We start from the raw sequence: 27544 nt of genomic DNA on the forward strand, positions 1-27544 counted from the left end.
TAAATTAATTCAATTTATTAGCAACTCATTCAATATTTTTCACATTTTTCAATTTTTGATGGAAAATGTTTTAAAATAAAATATTCTGGTTATTAATCTCCTTCCATGATTAATACATTGTTTAACTGAATAATAATAACCTTTTCATTGGTAAATCAAATGAAATCAGTTCAATTTTTGTAGAAATATACACAAGCCATTTGTATTTAATATTTATACAATTCAATTTGCTGGACGACAAATACAATTTACCGCTGAATCCCGTAATGAGCTAAAAGCCAAGCAAATTGAATAAAAAAATGCATTAGAAGTGAAAGCAAAAAGTTTGCTTCTCATAAGAACTCTATATAGAATGTGTGGCCATTATTGTGTTTATATGTACATTGTGTGTTATTTGTTATGCGAGCCGCACAACAACTACCCACATTTGCGTTCTCCAAACAGAGGGAATGAAGGGTGATGTCGAATGGCAAAAAGAAGAACGTCTCTCGCACAGCGAGTTCATAATTAAATGTGCACAAATTAGCTTACCACAGACTAGACAACGAGTCTGACACTCAGCCATCCCCGCATCCCTGTAACACCAGCACAACCCGCCTCCCAGCAATTATATCAAAGTTTGTGTCGCTAAAGCTGGAATTTTTTGCTCATCCACCGAAAGGCATTGAGATGAATTGCGTTACCCGCTTGTTAATTAAAATTAGCTGCGTGACCCTTCATTTCAACTAGTTGTGGCTTCGTTGCATATCTGCTCTTGACTGTATCGATGAAATTTTTGGGGCATGACTTTGGAATTTGCTTATTGAAAAATGAACTATGCCAGCATAGTGCGCTTTAATTCATATCGTGGGTATATTGGTCTAGGTCGTGGCATGGATGCTTGTCATAGTGCAGTGCAAAGAATGTCAGATGTATTGCTGGATTCATTGTTATGCTGTTGGCGTTTTGCTTGCCGTGCTCATGCTGACAAATTATGCTGTTTTATGCGTTTTTCGTCACTCACGCAGGCACACCCACACACCCACACAGACACACACAGACACACACACAGACACTGACACATACATACACCTAGTATACCGTCGAGTCGGTTGGGACAACATCAAGATAAACGCACGCATGAGAGGCACCGACGACAAGACAACAACGCCTTCTGTCGCACTCAAAGTCGACCTGAGCTGAGCTACTTGTTTTTGTGGCCTAGCTGGAGTTCGCCTACCCTTTCCCATTCCATTTGTCGTTGGCCCAGTTCCCAGGAGCATTATCTGTGTGCGTTGCCTGGCGCTGGCGAAAATATTAAATGCGCCTGCAAAGTGTTTGCCACAAGTGCGACAAGCAAGATTAGCAAATGGGAGTCGGGAGTCGCACATGTGAACCAAGTCATGGCGCATCATAAGAGCTGTTAATATTTCAGCTGCGGCGCCGACAAAGTCAATGGCAGCTCCTCCAGCTTCTTTCTGGTTGCTGTTGTTGTTGTTGCTGCTGCTGGAGGAGCAGCGACAACGACAACGCTGACGTGTAAACAAATTGACAGCTTATAAAAACCTTAACGTCATGTGCACGCCTGAGAAGCGTTTTATTATGCAATCCAAGTTATTTGTGACACGTTTCTACCTAGCGGCGCAACAAATTCTGCGAAAATTAATAATTAACAACAGAAACGTGTCTATCATTTATAATAACATCATGCGAAGGACGATATTATTTCTGTTCAAAGCTGATTTAATAATCCATCTTGTACGAGTATAAACATCAGTCGTTAAACGTATCAGCAATATTTCTATAAACATACATGAAATCGTTTCTACTGACTAACTGAATGGCCAATAAAGTCAAGGAAAGCTTAAGAACAAGCTTCTCTCCCAACTTTTCAGTGGGAATGATCTACATTTTTACACTATAACATATAATTTTTAAATTGAAAGTGTTTCCAAATCATCAAATTGCTTAAAATAGCTGTTCTTCATCGTTCAAGTTCAAACTACACTTAAGCCTAACACGCTTGTGGTAATGTATACAGTATATAATTGATGATTCAGTCAAAGAGCAAATAATTAATTTACACGAGTCATGCTTCCTTTAATTGCAATTACTTCAAACATTAAATTAACTCAATAACTCCATGCTAGTATTAAGTGAATAGAAATTACTAAAGTGCTATGATATTTTCACAAAATAAATTTCTAGTCGTTATATTTAGATGATATTAATAACATGAATAGTTTATTAATTGAGAATTGTATTAGCATGGTAATCCAGAGATTTGTATACATAATGAACACACAAAGTGTTTTTGTGCTTGCTGGCAATTAAATGATTAATTCTGATTACAAGCTTCTGGGTATTGGTAGTTTTTGTTTGTTGTTTTTTGTGTAAAGTTATATTCCAAGTTGTCATGTTGTGATGTTGTTTGGTCTGTCGCATTGCTGTCTAACCTGAAGCGCTGCATATCAAATCAAACATCTGTCTTTGTGAGCGATATGCTCCACATCTTATGCAAAGTTGATGCTATCCAATGCGTTGCTGCTTTGGCTCATGCATTTTAAATGAGCATTTTGCCGGTTCATCAAGTTGTGGTAACGGCTGCTTTAGCACGCGACACCTGCTCCCAGGGCAATCAAGTAGTTTTGGGCTGTCTTTGATCTTGGCAACTATTGACAAAGGTTGCGGCTGGCCTAAGCAAATATGCGCCGCCGTGGGAAAGATAAACAATCCCCTAAAGTGAAGTCTTTGCAAAAGCAAAAAGCATCAGCGCGAACAATGCGTTCAACTAGCTGACTACCCCTAACGGACCCTTCTTATGTATGTATTCTATGTGTCTCATTATATTATATTTATATTTTGGCGTGCAGCCATAAAACACTTGGTGCTCTTTGTTGTTGTTATCATTGTTTCTCGGTTGTTTGCTAAACAAACTGAATGTAATGTTTATTGTGCAATTTAATACGTTTTGCTAATAGCTTTTGATGGGAAACATTTTGACAGTTCGTCGGTTGCTTTGGGCCTGCCAATATTTAACGTGCAACGTACTGTTGCACCAATGAAAAACTGCGTTTAATTGCTGCTTTAAATTTTAATTGGGTGTCCGTGTCCAAAATCCCCATAATTACATTAAAATGCAATTTATAATATGCGAGAGCTAAGCATTGTAATCTGTGTGTGTGTGTGTGTTTTTTTAACTGACGAAATAAATACATAATGCGATTTAGTCATCGAGTTCAATGACCGTATACAAAAGACTAATTAAGGCCGGCATTGATGCAGCAGCATCTCAGCTTAAAAGGATTTATGTGTGTCTGAAAATTTCAAATTAACCCAATTTGAAGAAATATATTTTAGGTGGCAACTGTCAACTAAACAAGAGATGGTGTCAATATCCGATTATCATCGACTATGTGTCGTGAGCTTGCCATTGTTCACTGCATGTCTAGACACCCATATCAATAGTCACTCCATACACATACTCAAATAAATATTCATATATACATGAAGCGTTGTTTGTCTTTCTGATTGATCATCTTTTAGCCAATAAAGATTGCTTAAGCTATACACATTAGATTATAAATTTGAATATTTGAGCAGGAGCTTAAGCCACTTTCTTTGAAAATTGTCTGTGTTTGCGGAAAGTGCAAATTAGAAAGAACACCTTTTTGATGCGATAATGAAGATGAGTCAAGTTAAAAGAATATTTTCAAATTGTTTAAAATTGAAATGCGATTTTGGAACAGAATTTATAGTGTGTCAGAGATAAATGAGTGGAGAATTATTTAAAATTGTGCTTAAGCTGAGAACCAATTTCTAGTTGACTGTACAGATTTTGCCACTATCATTGAGCTACTATATCAGAACCGATACTCGTTTGCTGTTTTTATTTTTATTTTTTTCATCTGCTGACTGACTCAGCATGCTGAGAGTATTTGCCGAGTAACTAAATCACTCCCCAAATTTGAAGACTTTAGTTCGCCCTGACCATTTGTCTTTCTTGAACCCCATACACATATGTTTTGCTTCCACATTCACTTTGGTTTATTTCGCATTGGTTCTTTGCGCTCATTGAACGTCCTGAACAGCAGAAAGGAAAGTAATGCTCGTCTATTTGTTAAATAGGCTTGCAAATGTGCGTTTATTTGTTTTTTTTTTGTTTTTTTTTTTTGTTGCCGCCAAGGCAAGTAGTCCTGGTTACTTATCAGGCGTTCGCTTTGATTTGTTGGGCCCAGAAATGAATTGGCCGCAATGAAATGAAGCTGGCCTCGAGTTGGTCCGGCTGAACGCCGCAAGCTGTTAACCCAAATAATTATGGCTTCATTAAGTTGATTGTGTGTGTAAGTGGTTTTTTGATAAAGCCACTGAGTTATAGCCAGTGCTGTAACCTATTCCTTTTTCCACTGGCGATGCCAGTTCGCTTTCTGCAAATTAATCGCTACAAATTTGGACCAAACAAAAATATCGTTGCCACAAATGACATGAATTAAGCAAAGATTAAAGTGCTAATTTCTGTGGTGTTGCCGAATGTTGCCAAAGGGTTTCAGGCAATTTAATACTGCTACATTCACTCACACTCACTCACACATGCCATCGCCAACATACGCCCACTTTCAGCACACCACACTGGTTGAATCGAATCTTTTTGCTTTCCAATTACGAGTTACTGGTCGGACTTTTTAACAGAAAATAAGAATTGTACACGTGTTATTCCTTATTTCTTGTATACATTGTAATATACAGTTCAGGGAATTTCATAGTTGCGAAATTGATCAATATTTAGGCACGATATACCTTTCACATATGTATGCTGAGCACGGGGTATAAAATGAAAAAGAATAATATATATATATATATATCAAGGTAGTATGTAACCCAAAACTTGCTGGCTATGTAAAACAACAGCAACAACGACAAAATCAACAACAACACAAAACATATAATAAAGCAACAACAACCACACTATTATTTTTAATGGCCAAACGTAACAAGCTACTAGGACATCAGTGAATTGGTGGGGAGGAGTATAGAGAACAGAAGAGGAGCGGTAAGGCATGGCAAATGGAAGCAAACATAAAAATAAATAACAACAAATTGGCAGGGAAATGTTTAGTTTGCGGCAGCATGATACACACCCAGATCCCCGCGCAACCAGACTTCTCCCTCCAGCAGCAGCAGCAGCAGCAGCAGCAGCAGAAGCTTTAAATTTTCTCTCACTCTCAAATGTTTCAATGTCGCTCTCCCACGTGCCGACCCCTACTTGGGCGGCCTCTGAGATGCCTTTGAGCTATTTTATAATTAGTCCCAGGCATGACAAAAACTTTTGGCAGAATAGCTTAAGCGCCAGCCGTTTTAGCTAACCAACCGCATGTGGCGCACGTAGACAACAACAATAACAACAATGACAACAATAGATTCAAACCAAAAAAAATATATTTAAAAAAACAATAGCAACAACAATATACAACACACAGACACACACACACACACACACATACACACATATAGTAAGCTGGCGGCATGTGCTGCGTAGGTGCGCCAGCTGCCTCATGTTAAATTTTATGGCAAATAATGGGCGACATATGCCAAAAAAGTTTGCCACATGCTCCACTGCGCTGAAATTAGTTAGGGGTATAGCCAAGGCTGCAGGCAGTCCAGGGCCAGTCTAAAGCTGGCCCTTTTCCCTCTTCTCGGCCCTATTCTAGGCTATTTCACTGGAGCGTAACCTGAAAAATTTGAAAACTGTTAATTGGCCGCTGAGGCTGATACGAAGGCCTGCCCAGCCTCTGTGCAATGTAAACGAGTTTAGTTTTGCGATTGGCTATTTGGCCTTTGCTAATTGGCAGTGGCAGCTGTTGCTGCTGCTACTTGGCCGAGGTATAAGTTAACCTAACATACATATACATAAGTATATGAAATCTTTCAACCAGATTGCAAATGCTGTCAAAACCGCAATCAGCTAAAGTCTGTCAGTCAGCTTCAGTTTGTAATTTCAATCAAATAATTTAAAAGATGCATTTGTCAAGGGCTCTCTGTGTGCACCCACAGCATGCGACTCTAACAATTTTTTGTCGAATGGATAGGGAGCATGGCGGTAGGGGCGTAAGGTTTCACTTAAGTGCACAAAATTCATCAGGTGTGTCAAAATTGCAGTGGAAGCTCAGCGAGCACTGAGCACAGCTCAAAATAATGTACAAATAGCAACCAAGCAATCTGCCATGCTGCCACTGCATGGATAATGCTACACGCACACACACACACACACACACACTCACACACACACATGCAGAAAATATATATGTTGGGGATTAGAGAGAGAGGAAAGCCACCTTTGGCAGTTGTTGCTTCTGTGGGTTTGTCTTATAAATTGCAACATTTCATCAAGTTTTGGTGATTACGCTGACATTGCCAGTGTCTAGAGGGGTGTGGCAGGAGGAGGAGGCATGGCTAGGGCTGGGACACTGCTGAGCACTTCGAATGTGATTACGTAACGGGTGAGATTGAAAGGTTTTGAAGGTGCAAAATAGCATTAAATTACAATTTTTCCATTGCTCTGCTCGTTTGCAGTCAGCGCTTTTGCCACACAATTCTAATCTGTGCAAGTTCGAATTTGAAAAGATATATTCATTTCGTTACTGTGATAAAAGGTAGAATAAGTTTCTTAAGCTGCTCTTAAAGTTCACATTTTCTTAAGCAATTTTGCATTTCATTAAGGAAATTTTCGATTTTCTTGTCAATTAGGCAGCTGCAAACTTTTGACTATTTATCTTCGTTATCCAGTTGCTGTTTGAAGCTCGCAAATATTCTAGTATTGGTCGTGCGTATGTGTGTGCTGTGTGGGTATGTTTGTATGTTAGAGAATGTTTTCTGAACACAAATTTGTGACACACATCCAAGCACACACACATACACACGCACACAGACTCATGCACAAAGTATTTGACAAAAACACATTTGAAGTTTTGGCATTTGCGTGCTCCAATCGAATAAAAATATCCCAACTGAACTTACAGAATTCTCAAGAAGGGGGTTGCGGGAAAGGTCACAAGTAAACGGGAAATTATTTTGACTGCTAAACTTTTGGCGCTTTGACTGTTGCAAATATATCACATATATCACATAAATTGCGAATTTGGTAAGTAAATAATTAACGAGAGTTAAGTAAATTCCTAACTGGATTTAAGTTTCTCCAACTAACGAATATATGTGGTGCAATCCAAAACTTTAACTTTATAGCCATTAAAATAAATATATATACATAGATTTCAGATTACACATACATATATACATCATTTGCACATTTTTTATTCTATTTTGCAACTGCTTTTGCATTCTTCCTGTTCGAGTGCTGTTTACTTTTGCATATTTTCAGTTTCTCTGGCAAATCATTTTTGCTTTCTTTTCCCAAAATAAAATTGCAATATCCTTTAAGCCATTTCCGCAAGTTGCTCGATGCCCTCTTTGTATAATGCGGAAATAACAATGCACCAAGAGGATTTACAAGTACAGCGCACACATACACACACACACATACAAATACACGCACACACACACAAAAAAAAAGACAGGAACTAAAAAATACGAAATCCAAAACATCTCCTTGGGATTGTTGCTTTGCCAACATATTTGTGAAATGCAGAGCTGTGTGGAGTGCCATATCTCTTGTTGAAAATCATACTTTTACTTTTCGGCAGATAGTTGCCAAGGCCAACGGCAATATATGATCGCAATAAGTGTTCGCAAGCGTCTGCGAGGAAAAACAAAATGCATTAATAATGTTTGCTGACCAGCACCTTGAAACTTTTATTATCGGTTACAGTACAGAAAATAGCAATTAATGGGGGAGTCATAACTGGGGTTTGCACTCATGCTCCTCCCATTTGCTGTCTCACCCAGCTGGGATAGCTATCTCTGTCAGCAGTGCAGCAGCAACTAACTTGGACGCGTGTCAAAAAACTGCGCAATGACTAAGTAACTTTGGACAAGCGGCATCTGTAACTGGAGCTGTAGCCGAAGCCGTCCTGCTTGTCTCGCATCTGGCGGCTGTTGGCGCCAGTGAACCATTTAGCTAATTGTCTGCATTAGTCAAGCACAGAGCATGCCACCAAAAAAGGCGCATTAAATTTATAACAATTGTTTTACAATTTTATCAAAAAAAAGAAAGAAAGAAAATCAAAAGGGGGAAGAAAGAATGCATAAAGAAAAAGCACTTCACTTCCCGAAGTAAAATGTCCCCTTTTCACACGAGGCGCCACTATTATTTAATATTGTGGAAATTAGAGCGTAGACAGAGGCAAAAATGAAAGTATTTAGCCAATTGGCAACATTATTTAACAATTGGCCTGCAGCATGAGCCTTGATTTATGCTGTTGCTTTTTTTTACACATTATTCTTTTTTATTTTTTATTGCACTAAATTTGGCACACACATGTGTTGTCAATTGTAAATGTGTGAGAATGTGTGTGCGTGCGTGTGTGTGTTTGTAATTCTGCACTAATTTGCAGTTAGTTTAATAAATTTCACAATGCGCCACATGCGTGTGCAAAAAGTTTATGTGTGCCGGTCACAAACTTTTAATTTCTTGTTTGGCAAGCGGATTCGTGTTATAAATTTCGACCACTTTACCGAGCAGCCAGCCAGGGCGTAGAAGTGTGGTGGGGTGTAGGTGTGTGTTGGTGGGTGTGGTGTTTTATTGGTATTTATATTTTCCAAAGGGCCGTCTGCAAAGCTGCGGTCATAAATCACTTAAGGCATGCACAGAGTGGCAATTAATGCAAAGCAGCCAAGGAAACAGTTGCCTCTCGATAAGAAGGGCCAAAGTTGACGCATTTCTGTTCTTGCCACTACTTCCTTTCCATAAACAGTTTGCAATAAAAATGCAGGCCAACTGGTAAGGCAGCAGCAATAACAATGGCTAAAAAGAAAAATGAAGAATAATATGAAGCTTGAATTAGCCTGAAAGTATGCAACAAAAAGGCAACAGGAAACGGACGCAATAAAATATGTACAAACTGCCAGTTGGCAGCGACGACAGGCGGCGTATCGGGGCAGGACAATAACGATAACAATAAACTGGATTCAGGGTGAGCACGTGCGTTTGTAAAAAAAAGAAAACAAAATGAATAATAACCTAGAAGCTGTTTAAATGCACTGTGTGCGTAGGCATTAAAAGCTTAAGAACAACATTGGCGACTTTAATGTGCCTCGTAACTAGGATTATAAATTCCGCATGGATTCACTTCTATAACTTAAAAATGTTTAAAACTTATTTGCAATGTACAATGTACACTTTAGTATATTATTTACGTTTTTATTTAAGACTATGTATAGTTAAATGCAGGAAATACTTTACTTAATAGTCATGTGCTTTTGGAACTGTCAAATGTGTTGCCAATATCCTTTTCTGCTCGAGGTGGCCTTATGCTGCACACGGGGGTCAGAGTTCATGGTTCATCTGAATGTTGCACGTTTTACGAAACATTCCAGAACTGTCGCCTTTTAATGTCGAATATTGTGTGGGCCATGGAGCATGGGGTGTGCTGAGTCGGGTGTTGTGGATGAGAGTATTGTGTGTGTGTTGTGTGTCGCATTCGGTATTCGTCAGAAGGCATGTAAATGATATGTGACACTTGCTAGTTGTTTGACAAACACAAGGTTTATGCAAATGAAGTAAGTAACGTTAGAAATTCATTCAACATTAAATATTTCATGAGCACTCGTGAACATTTATGCTGCACTGGCTGTGTTCATTGCAAAAACATTTAACAACATTGTTGTGTGTATGTTATTATTGCGTTGTTTGTTGCTGTTTTACGTTGCCTTTGAGAACGTGAGCGTCTACACGTGTGTGTGTGTGTTTGTGTGTGCTGCTTGTGTTAGTTGTTTGTTTTATTGGTTGTTTGGGCGAAATAAGTTACCCGTACATGACGCTTTGGCAGGCAAGCACACACAGCTTGTTGTAGTCGACTCCTTGCAAATGAATTTCAAAGTGTTTTGCATAAAGTTTTTGTCGTCCCAAAGGCTGCCCTCCGAACTAATGTTGTAGAGAAATAAATGCCATTGACTTCAGTTTGCAGTTTAGTTGCAGTTAATGTGCCTAATTCAATCTGCTGAAAGCAGCAGTCAAGCTGCAAAGCTGCTATTCTCGCAATTAAGTAACTTGGCCCAAATGACACTAAAGCTTTTATCTGATTATCCTCGCAAAAGACCCGGGGCGCTGACAAACAAACAAACTAACAGTTCAAGTAGGACAGATGGCGAATAGTCAAAGCGAAACACAAAAATAGAAAAAAGAATTCCAAGAAAAACAATGCGCAAAAATAAGCAAACCCAAAGCCAAAGCCAAAGCGCAAGCCAAAAGCCCAGGCAAAGGCCGCAGGAACAATGCCCGACCAGCTGGTCACCTTTGTGGACTTGGTAGCTAGGTGACAGTGACAGTAGTGAAAAAAATACCAAGCGAAAGTCCAGCCAGCAAAAGCGCATTATGTCCTTGTCTCGCTCAGCTCCATGTCCTTAAATGATGTTGTTGTCTTTTTTTTCCTCTTTTGTGTCGTTTTCTCGGTGGATCTCTCAGCACAATCTTTTTGCCGTGGCCGTTTTGTTATTTCGATTTTATTTTCCAACGATGCTCTCCGTCTTTGATTGCGTACCTTTTTCTAACTGCTGCTGCTTCTTTTGTCCTATCAAGGGGGTTATAAATATGAGCAAGCATTTCACAAGATATCCTTAATTAAAGTCATTTCCTCTCTGGGATGGGTTGGCTTTCGCGCTTGGAGCGTGTGCACAAGTTGAAATTAAATTTGCAAAGGACAGCAAAAGGAAATAAGCTACCTACCATAAAGGTGTGACCGAAATATGGAAGCACAATGACCCCGTTACGCACATATAAGCACACACACACACCCACCCACACATACACACACACACACACAGAGAGTTTGGTCTCAGTGTGGCAACCACACATGTGCGCGACCCCTTGGCAAAGGGTTAAGAGTGATGCTTCGTGTGCCCATTAACATGAAATTTTTAACAACTGGCCAGGCAGGAGTTCGGCGGTCCACGTGGACGACATCCTTGTTAGCATTTTTGCTATGGTGGTTATTGTTGTTGCTGTTCCTGTGATTGTGGTGGGTGAACTCAAACGACACCAGCAGCGTCGAGGTGCTGCAACAGCAGAAGCTTTTGTCTTTGCTTTCAATAGATTTCTGCCACTGCTGCTACTTCTCAACTCATGGTCTGCTCATTCGTATTGTTTGTTTTTTTTTCGGACTGCGGTACTTTGTTTTTTAAGCTCTGCACCCGTAGTTTCTCTGCCTCACCACATTTTCTCGTTCGGGTTGCGCGATTTAAGTCGCCGCGTATGTCCTTGGAGCACATCCTTTCCATTGTTGGTGCTATAAACACTCAAAGCTTTATGTGCACCATGCAACAACAACTATGACAACACTATCAGCAACACCAACAGCAGCAGCCGTGTTGGCACCTGCCCCAAAACGCCTTATTGTCTTCGGTGCTCTTCTCTGTGGACGTCGCGTTGTCGCACAGGATGCGTCGGATATTTATCGCATTTTTATGTGAAATAAACGATTCGGAATTGGCTACGTAAAACATTAATTTTATTGTGGGTGAAATTGAGATAGCAAAATGAAACAGCTTCAACAAGACCAAAACAAGAACGCTGCTTGCCAAATAAGTCGTAGGAAGCCGAATCGATGCAGACTTCATTCACCTTTCAGCGTCTCCAATGCAATTTAATTAGTTTTAGCCAAATAGAGTTGGATATGCCCAGCTTCTCAATAACCTGCCTTGTGCAATAATATTGCTGCAAAAGTTAACCCGCACAAAGTAACGTTTTGCCAAGGCCCAGCCGAAATTTGGAGTTGACAAGCCCGACCTGGTCTCGAAGAATAACCATAGTATTGGCCACAATTGATATCTAATGTCTTGTTGACCGGGGCACTGCTGCAAATCAATCGAAAGTGTCGCCACTACGAGGTGCTGGACAGAAATTGGTGATGCATTCTAAGAATCTAATCTAAGAATAAACAAATAAACATTCCATAAATTTAGACGCAATGACTTGTTGTAAGTAAGTAAACTTCTAATCAAGATTGTGTCACATTTGCTTGCCGTACAATATTGCATACTACTTGAGTAGTCGCCCAGCTACATAATTTAATCAGTCATTTGAAATTTTGGTTTGAGCCCGACCATTTGGTTTAATGACCACCAATTTCCTAGCTACCCTTAATGGCATTGACAGCAAATTGGTTTTTTACCCTAAGCCATTGACAAAACAAATTCTAATAGATACGTGCGGGTATTCCTCGGGCTACAAGCGATTTTCTTGTAAATAAGTTCGTCTATTTTATAATATGTGTAAAGCTTATAAATGTAAGAGCATAATTAAACGGGATTTACGCCTTGGGCCATTCATGTGGGCACTGCCTTCGGGGTGGGAGTGTTTGAAGAAGGGTTGATGCTACAAGTTAGCTTGTATGTTGTATGATTGCGCTACGGATTACTGGGTAGATGTAGGAAATGGATGGCTTTGACATGCTAATTAGTTAACCTCTCGCATAGTTCCCTGGCAGCCATAACCGAGTTTTGTGTACAACAAAAGCGCATAAATACCAACTGCGTTATGTTGCGGAGAGGCGGGGAGCAGTTTCGCATACATATTACGCATACTACACGTTTGACAGGCATCTGGCGATGCGAAGCGTTTAAGTGCCAGCGACCCGACACCAAACATGATGAATAGTTCTGCAATAATTACATTACTTGGCAGTTTCATGCTCTCCGACCAAAAGAAAGTCACACGTGGCTGCGCTTGTGGGCAGCGTTACACAAACTATGTATGTATATATATAGACCGACTATAATATAAGTGCTTGTGTGTGTGTGTGTGTGTGTGTATGTGTGTGTGTCTGCTAGTAACTGTGCAAATAGCTAGCCATCAATATAAGCAGCTGCTTGCTCCCATTTCAGCCTGTGCAACATTAATCATATTCAGTGTTAATTAATCAATTAATTATATTTTCGAAACTGTAAATTTGTCGCCGGCTGCTTAGATAATATTCAACACCAACAACCGCATGGTAAATGACTGATAAATCTCTCTCTATTTATCTATTTATCTTAATGTATATCCATATTTACATCTCAACATCAAAAGTAATTTAAATTCTGCATTCTATTTTCATTACCAATATAGTTATTTACTACTTACGGACTAATTGAGTAGTATTATTATTACAATTATGACAGTATCTTAAGGATTTATTGTTTTTGGTGATATTATAAAACATTCATGCTTGATTTTTAACTATGGTGCTAAAATCCTTTATTTGGTTTGTTTTAAGCTACTAAAAATGTTTAATTTATCTGCTTTTTGCTGCTTTATGTGATTCGAGCTTTGTGATTGCATTGATTAAAAACTTTAGTTCAACAATCGGCAGTCTGACGTCAGAGCGATAATTGAAAGCGCAACTATTTCGTTCGAAATTGAAATCGCATTGCAGCTTGTCTGTCACTGCAAAATCGAAATGTATAAAATATTTAAGTCCAATGTCAGAATGTAATAAACGATTTGCCAGTCGGAACGTCAACAGCTGGCGTACATGACTGACAATAAATTGTAAAAATGTTGGATTCAGCTTGAAATATTCTGACTTCATTTTCCAGCGGCATCTGACATTAGCAAGTTGATTTTTCTACCCTTGCAGAGGGTATTATAATTTTGTCTTGAAATTCGTAATGTATTGAAGGAGACTTCATTATTGATCGATATACATGCGGATCTCTCTTCTCATTTTGATAAATATTTTTGATAGAACAAGTATAATAATATTTCAAACTGTAGACAAAGATTTTGATGACGGCAAGTTGACCGCGGTCTACAAGGGCATGTTATCGTCGGAATGACGTTTTTTCTTGTTTATATTTGATATGAATACACTTTGGATCGGCATACCGTTGCTTTATTGTCAAAACCGATATTATAACTGTCAACAATCGATAGAAGCTCTCTTCTGATGCTCTTCATGTAACCTAAAAAGTGTGGTTTCAAAAGATTCAAGTACATTCTGTATATGCTAAAAGTGGATGTAAACCTCGCTTTGCTGGGCTACCTCGCTTTGCTGGGCTATATATGTGATAATTAAAAATAGTTATAAATATTTCATAAAGCTTCCCCTGTCAGAATGATTAGTTTCATCAGTTTGATAAGCAGAAATATTAAATATTCAAGCATGCGAATATTGGATTAATATAATACTCGTTCACTTCCGGCCAATGTGCCTTTGCGTTTTATTTAGTAGGTGACGCGTGAAATTGCTTACTAATTGTAGGTCGAGAGGAGTGTGAAGGGAACTTCCAAGAGCCAATTCGCCATCTTGTCGAAATTAGTTCGATACACTTGAGCTAAGTTGATTTGTGTGTGCGAGTGTGTGTAAGCCAATCGCATAAATTTCTACTCGAAATTAGACTTGGATTTCGAACTTGTGGCTGCGGCGACGGCATTATTACATTTTCTCATAAATTTTACAACCAATCTTAATAAATCAGCATGAAGGCGACGTTTTAACCTGCGACGACAGGTGGCTGACACATTCCAAGGCATTTGAGATTTGTCTGTATGCGTCGTGCAATTGCCATATATTTGTTGAATTGCAGTTCCAACATACAAATAGCAACTTCATGTATTGAGAGTCTGGCGTGCCATTTATACGTCATTGCACCTGCCGAAAAGTTTTACAGTGCAACACTCGAAGCGCTTGATGCATCACTCGAGTGCCAGACAACATCATTTAAAAAAAATAAATAAAATGCGCATGACACTCGTTTGATTTACATAGCCGCTTGACATTTAAAGTGGCAATTACAAAAATCAGCTGGTTGCAAAGTACCTGCTCTTGTGCTTCAGATTTGGACTGTGCATTTTGCAGACTGGATTTCGAAACATCAGTGTCAAGTGGCATTAAAATGTTGCCCGTCGCTGTGGATCTATATGTATGTGATACATGTGGCTTTAAATACTAACTACAAAAAAACAAGCCGTAAACTGAGCACATTCATTAATCTAGCTAATTTTCATGAATAGTTTTTTAATGTACATAGCACACTTGGTTGTACATATTAATATAATTTATTTTAGTTAATAATTTTGAAATAAAGTAATAAAGTAAAATGTCTGTAAGAAAACCACAAAGCAATTATTCAGTACTTGTTTTAATTTGAATTTGAATTAATGTATATGACACAAATAAATTAAAAACTTTTTGCAGCAAATAATGAACAAATTAATTAAATTGTTATTTTTTATTAAATTGTAATCTGATGATTAATCTAAAAACAATTCAAATAATCTAAAAGCGATTAAAGTAATCTAATAATAGTAATAACAATAATATAATAATAATAATAATAAAAAAAATATAATGTAAGTGCTAATTCTTAAAAAGCTTACATTTGTAAAATAAATTATTGCATTCATTGATATCGTAATGAATTTATGATAGAGATCTGCAGCTCATTATGTAATAAACTGTGTTAATCGAATAACTGTTTTGATATGCTTTAAGGTCTTTGCAGCATATGCAAAATATATTTGCATTTCATTGTTTGTCCTGGTAATTAAGTTACCAACTTATTAAACGTGTTGATGATGTTTATAATACAATTTATTTACCATAATATTTATCAGCGCTTAAGCCCAGTTGTCATTTATGTTGTTGTTGCGGGGGTTCTGCTAATATTATTATAGCTCAGATTCTCAGCGTGGCTTATACTCTGTGGCGATTAAAACTGTATATATATATATATATATATGTATATAAAAAAAAACCCACTGCAATAACAGAAACACACTTACAACACAATAAAACAATCAATTAGATGCAGTGTGCTGCGGCTGCTCGAATAATTATATAAAACGGTTAATTTATTTTTCAGTGTTTCGTCTGAATTCTGTGATTATGCTTGTGCGGTTGAAAGGCTTATTTGCGCACTCGCTGTTGTGCTCAGCTTTAAATTAAATGTTTGCCCGTTGATGATGTCAATTGCTATAAGAACAAACTCATAAAAGTTATACATACGCCATGTAAGCCCAACACAGATGCCAGTAGTCAATGGAAGCACGAAGCACGTAGCAACGACGACTAGTTAAGATGGCATCATTCCGAGCTTGTACAAACATGGCCAAACACGGCCCATGAAATACCTCTCTTGGCCCTGTGGCACGAGAAGTGCTTAGTCACAGACACACACACACACTATCAGAGGGAGAGCAGTCTCCATTTTGTAGTAGTATCTGGTGGCCATTTAAGAGGCTGTCACTTAATAGATGCAGACACATTTTGACCGTGTCCAGACCATGGCTAGAGCCAGCGAGACGGATCGTGTTGTTGCTTGTGGAATGTTGATGATTTTGATGTTCCTAACATTTGAAAGCGTTATGCGTAACGAAACGGATGCTCTTAAAAGGCACAATAAGTAAACGCTTGAAATGAGGCCAAAGGCCGGCGGTTGCCGGGCGTCAGTTTCGGTCGTAAGCAGACCAAAAGAGGCGTCGCATCGATATAGTCGTGTACTCGTGGCGTCGACTCGGACTCGGACTCGGACTCGGTGTCTGGTGTCGTCCTGGTTGGCGGCGTGTGCAACGGTCGCCATGGCACATTAAGAAGGACTCTTCCTGGTTGTAAATTCGACTGTTTTATGCGCTTTTTGTTACGCATTGCTAGAGTTACTGTCGCGTTGCTGCCCAAGACCGTGATGAGCTGGGGACACGCCCCACAAATACTTCCTTCGACAGCGACAAATACAACTACTAATGCAACAGCAATATGCGTTCATTATTTTAATTAGATGTGAGATCCGGGAGTCTAATCACCATGTCAGTTACCAAAAATTGGTCACAAATGTGGCAGCTGTGTAGCATTTAATTAAGTTAAGTAAATGTCATATTGACATTATTATTAGTTATTTCAGTTATTATTTTAGGAACAATTTAATGCATTTTTAATATGTTTGTATGCATTAATTGGAGGATTTGAAGTGGGTCCAGTATTGGCATAATTTATATATGCATTTTTGGCCATAATTCAGATCACAGTGACAACCTGATGTTTGCGTAATTTGTCCTTTCCCAGCAGCCCATTCAAATATCAATGGCTAATCCACTGGGAAGTCAGATATGGTAGCTGAACACACAGTCACATTCAGTCGGCACGGCACGTAGCCTGCGGCCGACTGAGACATATTGTGCTCGACCACAAGCGCGTTTTGGGTCCCACATAAAAAACGTGGCTCGGAGGCAAAGGACGGATGTGCAGTCTATATCTCAAATACATCAAATCTTGCCCAAGCCCGGCAGCTCCGCAAACATTTGCAAAGTCCCTTCAAGAACTGAGGCCAACACACTGGCAGTCTGGAATGTGTATATCATTTGGATTGATTGCCGGGGCAGACAAGTCGGGCCACGAAGAGCTTTTGTTTGTTTGTAGCTGTCGCTTGTGTGAGTGTTTGTGTTTCGAATATGAGTTTTGTGTGTGTGACAAACGGAAGGTGGAACGACGAGCAGGCGACACCATCAGATGGCTGCGTTGTCACACTTGGATTGTTGACACGTGCGGAGCCGTAAATGAGTTATGAAATACCCTTTTGTCTTTACGGGACTTGCGACTTGCAGTGAAATAGTTAATAAATCAAAATCAAAAAACTTCAGACACAATATTTGGCTCATGAAAGGAATTCTTGATTAGCATTGCAAAATTAAAATCGAATCATTCACGTATGTATCGAAGTGAAGAGCATGAAAAATTGTAAATTTAAGATATCGTTTTGGTTTATTTTAAAACAAGAGATTGATATCATTTTCATTTTAGGAAAATCCACAGGTGTGAAACTAACTTTTAAACTAAGGAAATTCCATTTAGCTACCGAACCTGGCAATTTTCTAGTATATAATAAATGAAAAGTTTGGTTCAACGCAATTTAAATGGAAGACCAATTTAAAGTATGAGCTACGATATAAAAAAATGTGAAAATGTGAAGTCGTAAAGTTCACAGTGGCATTTCGGCAATAGTGCAAAACATTGCAAAATACAGACGAACAATGACACATAAATAGGAACAAACTATTTCTCTTACACACATACACAGACACATACACAGACAGATATGTCAAAACAAGAAACTCATTGTGGCGAGCACTTGAAGGCACCATATAAAGCCAGCGGAAAGATGTCGACGAAGTGCAAAGCGCTGCAAACGATTTTCCGCAAAGTTGACTGCCTCTTGCAGTGGAAGGTGCTTGAGTGTGCCTCTGTGCTTGTGAGCCTGTATTAGTGTGTTTCTGTGTGCATGTTTATGGCCACAACAACAGAGGCAACAGAAGAGCACCAGCAGCAGCAGCAGCAGTAGCAGCAGCAGAAACAGAAACAGCAATAGCAGCAGCAACAGCAGAGCCTGAAATAAAATTTTCGCCCAAAAGCCTTTAGGTATTTCACGCCAGCAAAATATGCGAGCATGTTAGACGGGTATGTGGGCGAAAGAGATCGTCGAGGTCGTGTGCTGCCAACTTCACACCCAATGGCGGCAAATTTTTGGCAACAAAACTTCTATAGAAGCAGCAGCACTAACCAAGAAACAACAAGAACAAGATGAGCCTGAGCATGTTTATGTGTATGCGAAGATACTGCCAAGGGCCAACCACCTAGTGCTGTTCTATAGGTGGGTTCTCAGTCTGTCTAAGTCAGCGAGTGTGTATGTATGTGTGTGTGTGTGTGTGTGTGTGTGCGTGTGTGTGTGTGTGTGTGTGTGTGTGTATGTGGCAGTCTGCGAATTTATTGCCCAGGGAGCCATATCTTTAGCAGTGCGCTGCTTTTTGCGTCTCTTCCACTGCGCTGCAACATGTCGCAAAGTTGTCGAAGCGTGGGCAGCTCAGCTGACGCTGCAGCGGGACTTGAGTCTAGCAAAGTTGGGCAACACCAAGCAGCAACAATAAAAAGAAAAAGAAGGCGAGAGCCAAATATGTTTTAGTGGCGCAACTGTGCTGACAGTTGTGAAAAATATACGCGCTCTCATAATTTATATCAGTTTTGTTAACTGAACGTGACTGTGTAGCGGGAACGCAGCTACTTGTTAAACAACCAGCTGCTAACCCCGCTTGCCTACTTCTTGCCCCTTTGCGACACTAGAGTTGACCTGCTGTTGGGTCATGTCCTGACATCGGCGTGTCGTCGATGTCTGCACGTTCTTGTAATTAGCCAAATGGCTCCACGATCTGACTTCTGTCTCTTGTTCGGCGTTGACGACGCGACTTCATGTAAATTCATGAGCACTTCTGATACAAATATTTGCGCTAATTCAAGTTTTTTTTTTCAGACATAGCTTATTACCTGCTTACCTTTGATTTGACAGCCAGCCTGGCGAATGGATAATAATACATAACATTTCGACAGCAGAAAACCTGAGAGTACGTAAAACCCAAGGCAAATCCCATGAGCGCTTTAATTAGTGGTTGGCGCAGGCAAATCCAGCAACCTCACTAACCTTAGTTTTTGTTTAATTAACTAATCTACCAGAAGTTGATTGCGAAACAGGGGAAGGTGCCTAATCAGTGCCAAGTGTTATGCAACATACATGTATAAATAAATGTACAGCCACATATGCGTACACACATGGTTGTTATTAATCCAATTTGAAAACTTGAATGGTTTAATCTGAAAATGTGCACCGACCGCAAAAACCACAGGCTACTCGTACGTAAATTGTTGCCTGCCCACTGCATAGACAATTTATACTTCCGTTTTAGGCTTTTGATTTCATTTTATTGTCAATTTACTTTGGGCGGACCATTGAAATAAGGCCAGACCCTTCACTTTGGCCATTGGTCATATATGTATGCTCGTTTGGTCGTTTGTCAGTAGCAACCACAAAGCAAATTATTTAAACAAGCCCGGTTGGAGTACTGCTTGGAAAATAGTTCACTTTTCTGGAGGTTGTCTGATCTGGGCCAAGTGCACACAACAGCAATCAGTCGAGAGACTCAATCATGAGTCACACTCTTCATCAACAGCTCGACAAGTATTGATGCAATCAAAGGAATTGTAATTAAGACTGGGAAAAGCAATCGAATATACTTGAAATAATGAAAAAAACAAAATGAGGCAAACAAAATAAAGAAATACAGAGAAAATGAAATGGGAATCATAACACGGCAGAATATGGCCAACAACAAAGACTGTAAATCTCATTATTCTTCATTTAATTTCGAATCGAAGATAAGGGGTTCGAGAATGAGTCGCAGCATCAAACGGGAAATGTTCTTTCCCGGCTCTTATTGTTGTGATAAATTTCAATTAAATAAGAATCAAATAAAATTATATGATGGTCGAGAGCGCATTGATTTCCACGTTCTGGGTCCAGATAACGCTGCTCATAATTGAAATCCTCAATGTGCTGATTTTTATGGCTGTCCGCCATCATCCCTGCTGTCCGGCAATCATTCAGTCGACAGATTTATTTGTTGCCTTCTTTGATTTATAATTGCAAAGGGCATTACAACTGTGCAGCATTGCGTCGTTGAGTGCCAAGTTAATTACGCTGCTTTAAGCAATGAATGTGTAGGTAAGTAAATGGATATACTTATATATATATACAATACTTGCATCCGAGAAGCATACAGCGATTAATAATTGCGAGTACTTACTTTATATCGACTGTTTGCGTATCTGGACTCAATTTAATTTCGATTTGCAATCAGCTGAAGAGCTGCCAAGTTTTTTTTTCTGGGGCCAAGTACTTTTTGTGATGATTTCATTTTCATTTTCGTCTTCGTTTTCATTTTCATTTTCATTTTGCGTTTACATTTACATTTCTGGTTGTGCAACTCAATTCGCATTTGATTTGATTGCAAACATTTCTATGTCCCCATCGTACAGAAAGATGCTTTGTCAGTTGCAACAATTTAGTGCATTTTACATTGTTTGTAATATCAGTCAGTTTGCTCTCCTTTATTGTTGGCACTGATGATGATGTTGCTGCTGCCGTTGCTGATGTTATTGCTGCTGCTCTTGGTTCACATAATTTAACCCCATCGATTTCCGTTGCTCGCCTCTTGGCAAGCTAAGCAAACAAAGTTGATTTTATCCAAAGAGCAATTAATAATACCCTATTCCCATACAAAGGGCATCTAGGATTTAACAAGAGCGTGGCAAAGTTGTGCAAATGTTAATAGATGATTGTAGTTGACTTCCCAGTTTCCATGAGGTATGTTCTTTCTCTCGTTATTGGTATTAGATGTATCTAACTGTTAGTAAATAATTGAGTGTTGAGCATCTCTTAGTCTTGCATCATTTAAATATACAAATTATTGCTTGATTTTAGCAAAGCTTTCAACAACAGACTTCCTATATTATCATTATTATTACTTTGATATTATAACTGAGCGACTGACAGAATTTTTGGCCAACAACTTTTCTGCGCAACATCACTGTCCCATTGCCGGAAATTAATTTGTTGCACAAAGTCACATGTCCTCGCTCCACTTGAGTCAGCCATTAGCAGGCGTACTTAATGTAATAGCTACTGGTCAGCTGGAAAATAAATTTAAGCTTATTTAAAGTTGAAGCCATTGTTCCAAAAAGAGACATATACTAGAACAATTCCCCAACACAAGAACAAAATGTTAAACAATAACATAAAATGCAACTACAGCCAACACCATATCCACCAAATCTGGAATGCTGTGGGACTGTGGTTACTGTGTGCAAATGTGGAAATGTGCATTCGCCTGTGGTCGGTGTCTAGTCCGGAAAGTATTCGCAAGCGCGCCATTTGCGAAATGAAATGCTTAGTGTGGAGCAGCTTCTTAAGCCATTCTTGCAGTGCATGGAACATGCTAAAGTGTGCTTTAAAATAATTAGTTATTAACAAAAGGCATAACATACAACTAAATAAAGCAAAATAAAGCAATTCTATTAAAATGTAAAATGAGTGGGGCATTATGAAGCTCTGCTATAAACAAACAACATGTCATTGTTCTCCTTTCCCAGTCTTACTACAAATGTCTTCCTATTCACCTAATATAAGCTGACAGTCGAAGACTGAAATTCAACCAATCCCCATCTCACTCTTCTTTGTTCTGCAAAGTCTCTTATAAGCTATTCAAAGTACACCAGTGAGAAATTAAAGCTACACCAACACTGACGTTACACGGAGCGTATGATTCATAAATGCACAGAGCAAACTTTGCAGACAGTACTCTGGTTGCTATAGTAATACCTTTTTGCTAAAAGCAGTACATTTAAATTGAAATAAATAGATTTGCAGCTCGCGCAAGGAATAAGACGACATTATTTTATTCTTGAGCCTTTTGTACTGCGAAACAAAGACTGCAGTTAAATTAGTTATTAGCATTTATAATTCGGTATTCTATTGTATGAAACTTGTTTCTGTTGCATCCAAAAATGGACTTGTGAGAAAATTCATTGAAGATGTAGTTCACCCTTAGTCAGAGCGAGAGTTTTTTTGTTCGATCAGTTTCAAACTCTTTTCGTACGTGCTTCACAATTTTATTAGTATTTCAGCACATTATAAATTTAAAGAAAAAAAATCGTGACTGGTAAAACAAAGTGATCAAAATCCTATAGAATTAGTTTTACAAAACTTATGTAAGTTAGAAATAAGAAGCAAATTTAGAAGTTTCTCAACTGCGATTTGTGCACAACTTACTTATTATTTTTATCCTTTTCCCATATTTACAGAATTTTTTGGAATATTCATTTTTCTAGCCACAACTAAAATGTTTAAAATGTTTACTCTTAAGTATGTTCTTATTACTAGTTTCCGTTCTATGCCTTATTCTTAAAGTGGCCCAGATGTATCTGAAAATGGTATATTTAAATATCTGAAATTCGTTTATATATTTCTGTACATATGTTTGATGTTTGATAATGTACTTGGGCATTAATGCTCTTAAATTGCAAAAGAAAAATAACCAGGTTCACAAAATCAAATTGTTGGCCTGCGAGTCATTCATTGTGCACTGTCAGAGTAACTTCGACAGCAGCAGCAGCAGCAGCAGCAGCACCAGCAGCAACATTGGCAGACAGACAACTCTGGCCGAAAATAGTTTTGCTGTCTTAAAATTTGGCTGCTGGAACAAAACGAAATAATTTGGCTTAACGAAACAGCAACAAAGGCGCAGCGAGGGGCGGGAGGGTGGGGGAAAGGTGGAAATGCAAAAATTGTTAAATGGAAACATTTAATCCCGTTGGTTGTGCGAGCGAGAGGGAAGACTGTCACGGTTCGGACAGTCAACAGAGATGCGCCAAAGTATTTGAGCGCTGCTGCCGCTGTCGACAAAAGTGTCTGCTGCGGTTTGGCAGCCGTTATGCTTTAACTAAATTGCGGTGCTTGTGGTGAGTGGCGAGGGTTTGACTATGAGTTGCCCGTCCGCGATTCTCTGTGTTTATGTATGTGTATGTGTGCGTGTGTGTGTGTGTGTATGTGTGTGTGTGTGTGCGTGTGTGCTGACACAAACACTCAAGCAATTAAAAGTAAAAATTGTGCAAACTTTTCGCATTAGTTTTGTGTTGATGATGCGCGCGAAGTTTGCTGGTTGCAACGACGGAAATTAGCAGCAGCAGCTAATGCACAACTCTGATTTTGTATGTGTATGTGAGTGTGTGCGTATGTGCAGCCAAAATGCATTCGCTTGGGTTTAATACGGCGCGTCAGTGCTAAGTGTCGCGGTTTCAAAATGGCGCTCGACTTGGCTCAACTCAAAGTGAATGCGAATACGAAAATGAATATGGGCGGCGGCTGCGCTGCCATCCACAAATCTTTCACAATTTGATAGTTGGCCTGCTTTTGGCGGTAGCAGCTAACCGCAACGCACTTGGCTTTAAAGCGCTTGAGCGTGTTTGACGCAGGTGTAGATTGGCGTGTTTATTGTTCATTGGTTTCTGTGCGCTGTTGTTCTGCGATTACTTAGCCGACCTGAGAGTAGACATGTGCACATATTTATATGTCGTATTAGCAACTTGTGAATGTATGTGTGCGTGTGCGTGTGCCTCAACTAGCGTGAGTTGCATACACAATTATAGAGCCAACACAGCCACACCGGAATAAAGCCAGAGCCGGAGCCAGAGCCGGAGCCAGAGCCAGTGGCTGTTGGGCTATTGGGCTGTCAGTTGTTGCCATTGCTAGTGAAAGGAGAAGCTGTCCTTTGTTCTGTTTCAATTAAACTAATTAGATGTAGGTAAACATAATTGCCGAGACTAATTTACGATTCGATGTGTCTGCCTATGATGGTATGGCATGCGATTGTCGTATGAAATTCAATCAGCACAAAGGCAACTCCAAGGACCAGGCCATTGGGGCGCACATGGACTATCCGACCAGACAAATGTTGTCGATGCTGATGACAAATTTAAAGATTAGCCTCCTCCATCCCTCAAATATATATCAGGCGGCAAACTTCATTAATATAATGACAACAACAAATTGAGTTTGCCCCAAGTTCGGCTCTTACGTTGCATATTTATGGATGAGTTCATGTGGAATCAGGTGGCATTGGGTATTGACTGCGATTTTGGGATGAGGAAATGAGGAATGTGTGCTGCGAATAACGAGTTCATTGTCGGCAATTATGCTAATCGATTATCTGTTGAAATGGCCAATCGGCAGTCACTAATTGCGCATATTGATGAGTCGCTCAAATACTCGGCTGTCATTTAATAGCCAGGCAATTGGGTTAACTGCAATGGGAAATCGTGTTGCAGGCAGGTAATGCAAAGATTTGTTGCCTGTTAAGTAGTCGGTTGAGCGACAATGTGAAATTAGTTCGTAACTGCAAAAGTTTTTAATGAATTCGCACGATTTGTGCTATAAGTTGTGCGCAGCAATGTCATATTTGAAAAACACACGCAAACTTTATTGCCATTTGCAGCTTTGATTTCCTTGGCGGAAATTTGCTTTGGATTGCTAACAACGTTACAACGGTGCAAACACACAGGGCAGAAAGAGATACACATACCAATAGCGAAGAAACTATACTTATGTCGAATTTCACTGATACACTAAGGCACTGTGTAGTAAGTACGTATATAAGGACGTGTCCGTGCCAGGCAGCCGTAAATGCAGCTAACGAAGCGTTCAAGGTTAGGCGCAAGTAAGCAGCAGCAGCAGCAGCAGCAGCAGCAGTAGAAGCAGCAGCGGCAGAAACGACACACAGCACCAGAAATACGAAGCAGGGAACATGAGTTGCAATTTCATGAAATTTATTTCGCACGAATTGTGTGAAGACATTCGCACAATGCGCTGCCAAATGGCCAAAGGATCCGCCTAGCTCACAGCGCCTATCATCTGCAACCGAGTGTGACGCAAGTGTAAAGTGTTGCCTACTTTGGGGCCAAGTTTGCGTTCATCTTGTGTGCAAGTACCTACAATCTTGGACAATGTGAAAAGCAATAGTAAAAATTATAGCCTACGTTTCCATCAACAGTTTCACACTCTCTCTCTCTGAACATTGATAATTCGGCCAAGCGCAACCTGCCCAGCCTGATGGCTGCACACTTTTCGGGACGGGTGTCATGGCTATATTTACGTTATCATCTTTCCAGCATTCATTTTGCAAGTCACGTTGCCACTGCCAACATGCCGTATGCACACAAATAACAAAGTGCTCTGCCAAATGGAATCTTGTCCCTTATCCGCCTCGACAATCAACGGCTGCTCATATGCTGTGCACTCCTTTGTATATTAAATTGCATTCGCCTCCGCCTAAATGTGCTACAAATAATTACGCAATTGATTTAAGTCAAGTATTATTGATATCACAGATTAATTACGGCCTACTCATTTGCAGCTAATAGATATTCGATGCTTCCACAAGCGGGTCGATTTTCAATTTGCATTTGCGGTTTAATCATTAATTGCATTTCGGTCTGGGGACGCATTCAACTTTAAAGTAAACGCTGCTTTCGGCGCCGCGTTGCAAACTAATTTAAAAGTGTAATGGAATTTGCAAGTATTTCGACAGGTTCTTTTCTTCCTTTTATTTCAAACGCTCCCCAGTGGTTTGTTGCTGGCCAGCGCTAACAGAGCGAGAGAAAGAGAAAGACAGAGAGAGAGAGAGAAACTAATAGAGTGTGAGAGTAAAAGTGAGGGAAGGGCAATATGCAAAAATGCCAGTGAGTTCGCTAGATACACTAACTGGCAGACAGTTAGCATGGCGTGTCGAAAGTTGGTGCTGCCCTTTTGAATTGGCTTTTAAGCTGAAATTGATTCATTGGGACATTCGACGCGCCGGCAGACCTTTAGCCTTCGCCAAAAGTCTCAATCAGAACTACTTATATGGCGCGCTGTGATAATTTAATTTATTTTCAAACTCAATTTCAGGAATTTTTTTAGCGCTCTCCTCAACTTGATTTTGTGCATTTTTTCTTTTGTTGTACAGAAGTACAGACTGAACAGAGTTGGACTGGAGTGAACTGAACTCAAGCAAACTAAACGGCACTGGATGAGATTGGACTTCATTATGTCCATCCGGCTGTCGGTCTGGATTGTCTGCCTTGACTGGGAATACTTTTTGGAGGCAGGCGGCCGCCACATACCAGCGGAAAATGGAATTTTCGGTATTTTCACTAAAACAGTAAAAAATGCATTGTGTTTTTTTTTTTTTTTTGTATTCCCAGCTGGCTGGCGTTTATAATGAATTTGGTTTTGCTGTGTTGTGTTTTGACTTGCATGAATTGGTATTCGCTGGGATGTTGCGCAAAGTTGAAAACAGAAACAAACAAGCTAAATGCTTATTGCTCCGATACGCCGATGACCCAGCTGGGACACCGTTTCAAAGTATTATTTTACTTTGATTTTTTTCGCCACTCTTCACCTGGCAATTAGTTGAGTGAACCTCTCAGTGCCTTTGGGTCGATCAAATGCACTACAAATATAGAAGTATTTGAATAGGTTTTTTTTTTTTTTTTTTGTTTCTGGCTTGCTGAGTTTTTAGTCTCAAAAAGCAGCTGACTGCTGCACGGCACACTTCGAATAGTAGAATGCAAAACTTGAATTTTAGCTGGATTTTTGTTTGATTGACTATTGCAAGCACTGCGCAAATATTTGTTGAAAAATATGAATTCGTGTAAAAAAAAACTATGTAAGTCGTATTGAATTCGTTAGCTGGATTTCTGTGGAAGCAAAAAAAAAAAAAACAATTCGAATATAAATACTTTAAATTATTTCAAAATTGATAAATTAAAGGTAATATGGCTATGGCTCATTAAATAAAAGCCTATTGGAACGTTTACAATTTAATACATGCTGCGCTGACCAAGATTGACAGTAAAATCCTTGAATTCATTAAGTGCTTTCAAATATATTTAACATTATATTAATAAATTCAACAATAAATAATCATAATGTGCAAGTACTCGTTAATTGGCAGAATTGATTTTGGTATTTAGCATTTCTGACAATCATGGAAATCGAAATTGATAAGCGATTCCAGAAATATGTAGGAAATCGTAAAGATCTTCTGGCTTTGGGTCAA

The sequence above is a fragment of the Drosophila grimshawi genome, unplaced genomic scaffold, assembly GCF_018153295.1.
Source record: "Drosophila grimshawi isolate 15287-2541.00 unplaced genomic scaffold, ASM1815329v1 contig_311, whole genome shotgun sequence".
NCBI classification, from domain to species: Eukaryota; Metazoa; Arthropoda; class Insecta; order Diptera; family Drosophilidae; genus Drosophila; species Drosophila grimshawi.